The sequence below is a fragment of the Giraffa tippelskirchi genome, chromosome X (genome assembly GCF_054371585.1).
Source record: "Giraffa tippelskirchi isolate mGirTip1 chromosome X, T2T-mGirTip1v1.2.pri, whole genome shotgun sequence".
Taxonomy (NCBI): domain Eukaryota; kingdom Metazoa; phylum Chordata; class Mammalia; order Artiodactyla; family Giraffidae; genus Giraffa; species Giraffa tippelskirchi.
This window is the reverse complement of record NC_137289.1, coordinates 47,067,639-47,076,989: the sequence shown is the minus strand read 5'-3', so window position 1 is coordinate 47,076,989 and position 9,351 is coordinate 47,067,639.

Sequence of the window (9,351 nt, the reverse complement as noted above, 5' to 3'; positions counted from 1 at the left end):
TAGATTGGCTCCTTTACTTTGATCTAAATCTAGCATGATGGTGAAATTCCCAAGTGCTTTCTACTTTTATACACAGTCATTTGCCAATACTCCCCTCTCCAAGGGGCTACAAAGTGTGAAATCCCCACATGCAGAGCTAAACTTAGCAGCAAGCCTGCCTCTGGCACACCTGTTACAATAGCGCACCATAAGAGATGGCAGCTGCATTCTGTACCATTTGGAAGAGATGAGCAGGTAGGCTAAGAATCGGATAGGGCATGCACTTCCCCTTTTGGCATTGTCATTTCCAAAATGCAAAGTGATTCATATTATTTCATTTGGGGGTTTAAACTGTCTTTAGTCACACCCAGACCCCATGTACCGTTTACAATGCTAGTTTCTGGCAGCCATACATGGACTTCATCAAAGGATGCCAATATACCCCAGAACTTCTTAAGGACACACATCTCTCCTTATTCCAGGCTCTGCCTTTTGTGCTCACAGTATTTGAATGCACTTTACAGTTAAGAAGTCAGTGACTGGATAAATGAAGGAACTGATTACATTTTCAACAGCAGTGAATAGCAAGATACCCAATGCCTTGTTGCTGAATCTGATGAAGAGACAAACTGCAAATCTAGTCCCTGCCCATCTGATCTTCCCAACCCAGATTTCAGGAGTTTAAAACTGCTCCTTAATCACTGACTTGGATGAAGATTCCTAATTTATGGTTAGGTTACTCACCTGGAAAACAACCACTCTCTTTCATCACAACCACCCCATGGGATCCAGATCTTCACTGAGCATTAACCAAAGTACATGGCATGGATTGCACTAAAATAGCAGCATAACCCCTCACAATTTCCAGTGATAACATAAATGGAGATGTATGTATGCAGATGTGTCATTATGGTGACACACATGGTATTTAGTCTTTGGAAAAATAAACTGAATGTTTTCATCATAGCAAATCGTCTGTAAAGAAAACAACTTTTCCATTTATATTCATTTTTATCATATCCCCCGATGTATTAATTAACATATATTACTGCTCAAAGAGGCATCTAGAGCAATCAATGGGCATAATTTGAATTTATCCATCTATGCAAAGTGCTGACTAGGCAATTCCCTCCTTCACCCCAACTCTCCAAAAAATTGCACTTTAGCCTAAACGTATATAAACAGATAGGTTATTTATATATAGATGTACTTTGTTTTAAGGTAAAAGAATGAGTCTTCACTTTTTATTGCACTGAATAACATGAAATTGGCATTTATGTAAATAAAAAATGCTGAAATATCAGCAATTTCATATAATTCAACAAAACAGGACTCACTACTTGAATTCTTGAAATAATAAACTCTCCTAATATGTTTAACATAACTCAATTTCTAAAAATGTACTTTGCATACATTTCAGAATCATGTGTTGCATAAAACAAGGCTTATTGTAAAAGGTTTGTGTATTATGTATCATGTACTAGGCAGGAAATATTAAGGTAAATCAAGTAAAGACAGGTTCATTCAGCCTAACATTTCCATCTATGCCAAATCTGAAGTTTTGGACTCATAAATGAGTTTGACTGCTGCAGACTCCATCATGCTTACGTAGGTAAAACAGGTTCATTTAATGCAATGATGTAGTTATATTTAGTAATACTTCTTATTCACCTGCATTTGTATAAAAGAAGCACTTTTTTAAACAAAATGAATTGTGTGGAAGAAAAATCGGGTTTCTTTAGTTTAAAATCATTAATATTTGAAATAGGCTTATATTGTATATATGAAATATAATATTTGCATGTCATTTTTATTCCCTGCAAAATAAGTTCTGTTTGGCTTACTGATAACAAATATCTGTTGTCTGAACAATATAAAGAGTATTAGTCTCTTCATCCAATATAAACTGTAACAATTACAAATTTGTGGTATTTATAATTTTGAAGTGTCATTATTTTTTCTTATTCGCCAACCTTCCAATTTTTATCTTCTCTCCACTTGCAACCTTATTGGTATGTTTGTTTCTTTAATAGTGAGATGTGAAACATAGGTAATGACTACCAGCTGCCAGTGAAAGTGACCTGAGGGGAGAGTGAGATAAGGTATCTCAAGTAGCAATATCATGCAACATTCCCCACATTGTGGGATATTTTTATTGATGCATCTTCCATTTCCTAGTTTGTTTCTCAGAGCAACCCTGTGAGTAATGAGTGGAGGTATTATGAAGTCTGTTTTACAAAAGAGGACATTCTCACAGAGAGATTGGTGAGACATTCTTGGTTACACAGAGGCCAAGTCAAGAGTACACTGCCAAAAAAAAAAGTACACTGCTAATCTTTGGACTCCTAGTTAGTTTAATATTCACCTCAAAAAAGTGTCTTACTTTCTAAGCACTGAATATATATTCCAAAGCCATTCATTCTATTACACTCCAAGTTCTACAGAATATTACTGAGCTCTATAAGTGATTATCTACTCCCCGTGCCCAAATTAAGAACAAAGAAGCAGAATTTTGCCATCTCATAAATCATTTTATAGCTGCAGCAACACATATTTAACAGGCAGTAGAGATATTTACACAAAGTCAAACCCTGCAGTTCTACTTTACATGTAAGAAGGGAAGAAGTAGAAATATAGATGGGTTATCTACCCACAATGCAAATCTTAATCCTCTGATCATTTGACTTAATGTTCACAGTCAATGCAGGCTCTTCATATACATGACTATGATCTTTCCATTCCTAGAAATGAGAACATCTTCTCTTAGGAAAAATAATGTTCTTATAAAATTGTATAGTGTTTTAAGTGTATACAGCTATTTCATTTGTGCTCTTTAGTAAATGTGGTGGGATTAAAAGGGAGAGAATTACTGTGGAAGTTCCTCTAGCCATAAAGAATGAATTGTTGTACTTATAGAAAAAAAAGAGACCAAAATGTGGAACATATGTAGAGTGGGAAAAGAAAATGTACGTAATAAATATAAGTGAGGAGGTTTTGAAGAATAATTTGAGTAGTTCCAGGAATTTCAATTCATTTTTCACATCAAGTATCTATTGATTAAATCATACACACACCCGGTGGAGAATGAGAGAGACAGATTATACAGCATTCTAAGCTAGGGGATCTGAAGTTTGCAATCATAAAGTTTACAATCTGACAAAGATGATAAATACTTAAATTCATTCATCCATTCAACATTTATTCAGCACCTACTGTATGTGCTAGCAGTGAAAACAGGACACACTAGGTAGGTCCTGGTGAAAGTTGCAGCCTACTGGGATGGACATCTCGGATCAGATAATTACGACACTGCTATGTTATAATGGAGAAGTATAGCGTGCTTGGATACATACAAAGTGAAGGGCATGCTGCCTAGCCTGGCCTAGAGTGTCAAGGAAACTTTACTGAGATGATATCTAAGCTAAAATCTAATGGGTGAGTAATAGAGCAAACATTACATAGAGAGAAGAGTGTGTGCAAAGATTCTGAGGTCAAATAAACTTGGCATGCTTGAAGAAGCACAGTGAGTGAGGAGAAGTCTCCAGAAGGCTGGAAAGGTTGATAAAGACAAGAATATGCAAGGCCTTGTGAGCAATGTTGTGGATTTTTAACTTTATTTTAAGCACAGAGAAGATGAGAACTCTGATAGCAGTGTGGAGGATGGATTGAAGAAGGGCAAGAGTGGACACAGGGAGACCAATTAAAAGGTTATGGCAGTGGTTCAGGAGAAAGATGATAATATTTTAGACTTACCACCATCCCATTGCATGGTAGTGGGAAAGGAAATAAAGGAAAGCAAATAACTTTAGATAAATATAGGCAACAAAGTGCTTCCCAGGTAATGCTAGTGGTAAAGAACCTGCTTGCCAATGTAGGAGACATAAGAAACACGAGTTCCATCCCTGGGTCAGGAAGATCCCTGGGAGGAGGGAATGGCAACCCACTCCAGTATTTTTGCCTGGAGAATCCCATGGACAGAGGAGCCTGGTGGGCTATGGTCCATAGAGTCGCAGAGTCAGACACCACTGAAGCAACTTAGCATGCAGGTACACATAGGAGATGAAGTTAGCATTACTGGATGACTTGGATCAGTGGAGTAAGTAAGAAGGGAGAATCTAATATGATTTACTGGATTCTGGTTTGAACAAAGGTCTAGTGGCTCTATTCTTGGCGACAAAGAACACTGGAGGAAAATCAGAAAGAAGGGGAGATGGATTTTGTTTCGGATATGTTTAGCTTAATTTGCCTTTGAGACATCCAAGTGCAGACGTTGAATAGGCAATTGAATATACAGGTCTGGGGCTCACAAGAGAGGGCAGGGTTGGAGACATAAATTTAAGAGGTGTTTATGGATGAGATTGCCCATGGAGGGGTTATAGATTAGACTGAATAAAGAATGACTGTAATGTATTATAGAATACACCCAGATATTTCTCCCTGTTTTTGGAGGGTCAGTCACTTGTCAATCAGGTTGGGAAAGATTAGGTTTAATCATCCTCAAACTGAGGCAGATTGCCTGGAAATACTTGGTAGCAGGAGAAGAGTGAGTCAGAGACAAAGTCCTCTCGGGAGAGGGAAGACTCCAACCTGAGGAGACCAAATACAAACATTAAGTAAAAAGGTTAGGAGTAGTACCATAAATAAGAGGAAAATAGGGCTAATAATTTGAAGCCAGAAGCCAATGAAGCAGTGTTGGTACAGGACAAATAGGGTCCTAAGAGTTTGCAAGGAACAAGGGTGGGTTGTCAAACATAGGTATGTGATTGTATTGATCATGCTCCTGGCAGGAAACAGATGGCATTCTCATAAAGGATGAGTAAAGAAATTCTAAAGAAGGGACCATCTACTAAGTGGTGGGTAGGATTAAGGGGTTCAAAGAGACAGCAAAGCACCCATGGACTAGCAGCTGCAGGAAGCTACAACCAGTCTTAGGCTTGAAGGGGTAAGGGGAGGGAACTGTTTTTAGAATCTGGCATGTCCTGTAGTCATGAGAAAGAAATTAACAATCTATGACCTTAGCTAAATAAGCAAAACTGTAGGGGGATACAGTATTAAATACTCCAAACACTTTCTCCTTCACCTTCATCTGCTGGTGCAGACTGAATCCACCTGGAAACGAGAGGACAAGCAAGCCAGGGGATGCAGTTTGTAGAGGCCAGCTTCCTAGAGCAAAGAGCAGGGTGGAGAAAATGTGTGAGAATGGATCTGGAGAAGACTATATAGCACAGAAGTAAGTAGGCAAGATGGGATGGCTTAAAGATCAAACTTGAGGTTTACTGAATACTATTTTACCATAGAAAAGATAGAACATACTACAGATTTTCAAAGGAGGTATATTATTCAGAGACCAATCAGAAAAAAACAGAACCACTCTAGCTATTTCAAATAGAGGAAATTTAATATAAGGACTTGATAATGCATGCGGTAGAAGACAAATGGGGACAGTGAGACAACCTCAAGATCAGCAGAAGCAGAAAGCTATCACCAAACCTAGGGAAACGATGGGAGGAGGTAACATTACCAGAAGCCAGAAGTAGGACTCTCCTATGCAGGGGCCTGCCAGCAGGAGATGAGACCACAGTCAGGGTGGAATCTGGGCCTAAACAGAAAGGGCTCTTTGGCAGGAGCTACAACCATGGAGAAGAAAGATTTTGAACCATTTTTAGCAGAGCATGCTGTGATTGAGTAATATCTTTTGTGGTGAAGAGGGTAATGGAGGCATACATGCCACATATCTTTCATTATGGACCTAGATATATTTCCTTATATCATGACTGTGTAGCATGAAGATGTAAAGTGTTAATGTAAGATATAGCTGGGGGCAGAATTTATGTCAGAAAGAAAACTGTCTTTATCTGGCAAAATAAGAATGCACCTTAATTGTGGAAATATAATCCTCGGGGCATAGCTGATTTGGGCTGGAAGCAAGAAAAACATGGATAAACTGTAACATAAGAAAAGAACATATATTTGAAGGGCTGTTGGGTATGAACTACAGATGAGAGGTAACAAATACAAAGTAGACAGAGGACCTAGCAACATGGCAGGAGGTTAGAGGCCAAGCAGAAGAGATAACCAGTCAAGATTCTTCCCTCAGAAGAACTTTGAAGAACAGCAATAGTTAATGTTCTAGACAATCCATGTAGTCTGAACATATTGATACTTTGGTAAGGGAAGAGGTTGTGATGGTATCTTGCATGGTCATATGGTGCAAAAAAGAGACTATACACACAGAGGGCAGAATACTGTTGGTAAAAACAGTAACTTGGGTCTGAAGGTAAATAGAAACATATGGCTTTCCTTTACCCCAAACTTTAAATACTATAACTCATTAGATGACTGGAGACTCACTAATTACATGTCTAAATCAAACCCTTCAAAATTTAACGCTTCAAGCTAACAGAATATCCAATACTTATTCACCAGTCTAATATATTTGTAGGTGATGCTGAAATCTATCTTATACTAACACTATTTATTCTCTAGAGTTCTGATTTGTGGATATAGAATGTTCTAGAGAATAAGAGATACTGATTTCTAACTTTTGAAGAATGTCCACATTGGAGGGATGGGAAAAATTTGTTTGAAAAGACAGAACTCAGACCAACAAATAGAATTTAAAAGGAGTAAGGTTTATAGGAAAATAACTTTGGCTCACTGTGTTTCTAGTAACAGAGGATCTCCAAAATAGAACCGCTTTTCTTGTAGAATATGGTTAAACCAGTTCAAGCAGAGGCTGATGACCATAACAGAGATAATGATAATAATAATAATCACTAGCATATTTTGAAGACATTATGCTATGTGTTAAACTCTCTGATTTTTAAAATGTGTTTTTATTTAAGCTTAAAATTCTACAAAGAAGTATTATTACTATCCTCACTTTGCCTACAAGAATATTAAAAGGTTAAATAACTTGCCCCAGGTCACACAGCTAATAAATGACACAGAAATGAGATTCTAAACTACAGCCAACTGACTCCAGAACTGATATGCTACCATTATGCTATGCTGCTATGCTGTGCTCAATCGTGTCTAGCTCTACGACTCCATGGACTGTAGCCTGCCAGGCTCCTCTGTCCATGGAATTTTTCAGGCAAGAATACTAGAATGGGTTGCCATTTCCTCCCCTAGGGGCTCTTCTTGACCCAGGAATTGAACCTGCATCTCTTGCATCTCCTGCATTGGCAAGCAGGTTTTTTACCACTGCACCACCTGGGAAGCCCCACATTATGCTAAACTGCCTACGTAATGCTATAGAAGTGTCTATATGGTGCCTAGGAAGATGACCTGGGGAACTTTTAATTTTAAGATTCTATATGTGTATGGGAACAAATATGTATATACAATATATGATCTGTGCATATATATGCATCTTCATACATATAACAAAAGAGAAAGAAACTCTTTAATCCATGGAAAAGATGAGTAAAAATGGCCCTCTCAATAGAAAAAACCAACATAAGTTGAAATTGATACAAACTGAGAGGTGGTTTATAAAATTTTGGTTGATAAGACATGGGAAGTGAACAAGTCCTGTGAAGTTGACAAGGTTGATAACTTGTTATGACTAGAATGTACTGAAACATCAACCACCTGAATCACAATGTAACTGGACCATCTGTGATGTTGAATTAGAAAAAAAGCATCTGAAAAAATGGAGACAAAGAGCTGGTCTTGGTTTATGAAGCATGGCATCTGAGCCTGAAAAAATGGCATCTGAAAAAATGGAGACAAAGAGTTGGTCTTGGTTTATGAAGCAACAGTGCTAATTTAAGACATTATTAACTATTTTAGGCCTACAGAAAAATGCAAGGAAATGTTAGGAAAGATAAATTATTTTACCTGTAAACCTATTATCAAGCTTGGATGAGTCTTAACATATTGTTTCAGATTTTTAAAGAGAAATAAAATATTACAGGCAGAGTTGAAGCCCCTGTGTACTTCTCCTTGATGCTATTCCTCTTGTTCAGTAACTAAGTCATGCCTGACAGTTTGTGACTCCATGAACTGCAGCACAACAGGCTTCCCTGTCCTTCACTATCCCTCAGAGTTTGCTTAAATTCACGTCCATTGAGTCGGTGATGCCATCCAACCATCTCGTCCTCTGTCATCCCCTTCTCCTCCTGCCTTCAATTTTTCCCAGCATCAGGGTCTTTTCTAATGAGTTGGCTCTTCGCATCAAGTGGCCAAAATATTGGAGCTTCAGCTTCAACATCAGTCCTTCCAATGAATATTCAGGGTTGATTTCCTTTAGGATTGATTGGTTTAATCTCCTTGCTGTCCAAGGGACTCTCAAGAGTCTTCCCAAACACCATGGTTCAAAAGCATCAATTCTTCAACACAATGCCTTCTTTATGGTCCAGCACGCACATCTGTACATGACTATTCGAAAAACCATAACTTTGACTCTATGAACCTTTGTCTGCAAAGTAATGTCTCTGCTTTTTAATACGCTGTCTAGGTTTGTCACAGCTTTTCTTCCAAGGAGCAAGAGTCTTTTAATTTCATGGCTGCAGTCACCATCCACATTTATTGTGGAGCCAAAGAAAAGAAAATCTGTCCCTGCTTCCACTTTTTCCCCATCTATTTGCCATGAAGAGATGGGGCTGGATGTTGTGATCTTAATTTTTTGAATTTTGAGTTTTAAGCCAGCTTTTTCACTCTCCTCTTTCACCTTCATCAAGAGACTCTTTAGTTCATCTTCACTTCCTGCCATTAGAGTGGTATCATCTGTATACCTGAGGTTGTTGATATTTCTCCCAGTAATCTTGATTCCAGCTTGTGATTCATCCAGCACGGTATTTCTCATGATGTGCTCTATGTATAAGTTAAATAAACAAGGTGACAATATACAGCCTTGACATACTCCTTTCCCAATTTTGAACCAGTCCATCGTTCCATGTCCATTTCTGTTGCTTCTTGATCTGCATAAAGATTTCTCAGGAGGCAGGTAAGGTGGTCTGGTATTCCCATCTCTTTAAGAATTTTCCACAGTTTGTTGTGATCCACACAGTCAAAGGCTTTAGTGTAGTCAATGAAGCAGATGTTCTTCTGGAATTTTCTTGTTTTTTCTATGATCCGATGGGTTTTGGCAATTTGATCTCTGGTTCCTCTGCCTTTTCTAAATCCAGCTTGAACATCTGGAATTTCTCAGTATAGGTACTGTTGAAGCCTAGCTTGCAGTGCTTAAAGGCTGTAAATAATGAAATGACGAGGGATCATATTTGAAATGTCCAAATGTTACAAACTATACAATACAAGCTTGAGAATTTCCTATGCTGGTTGGCAGGTAACATTTCCTATTTTCTGATGGTGTAATTTTCTTTTATTAGCTCAGAGGCCAAAAAGCACAAGCCTCTGAAATCAGCA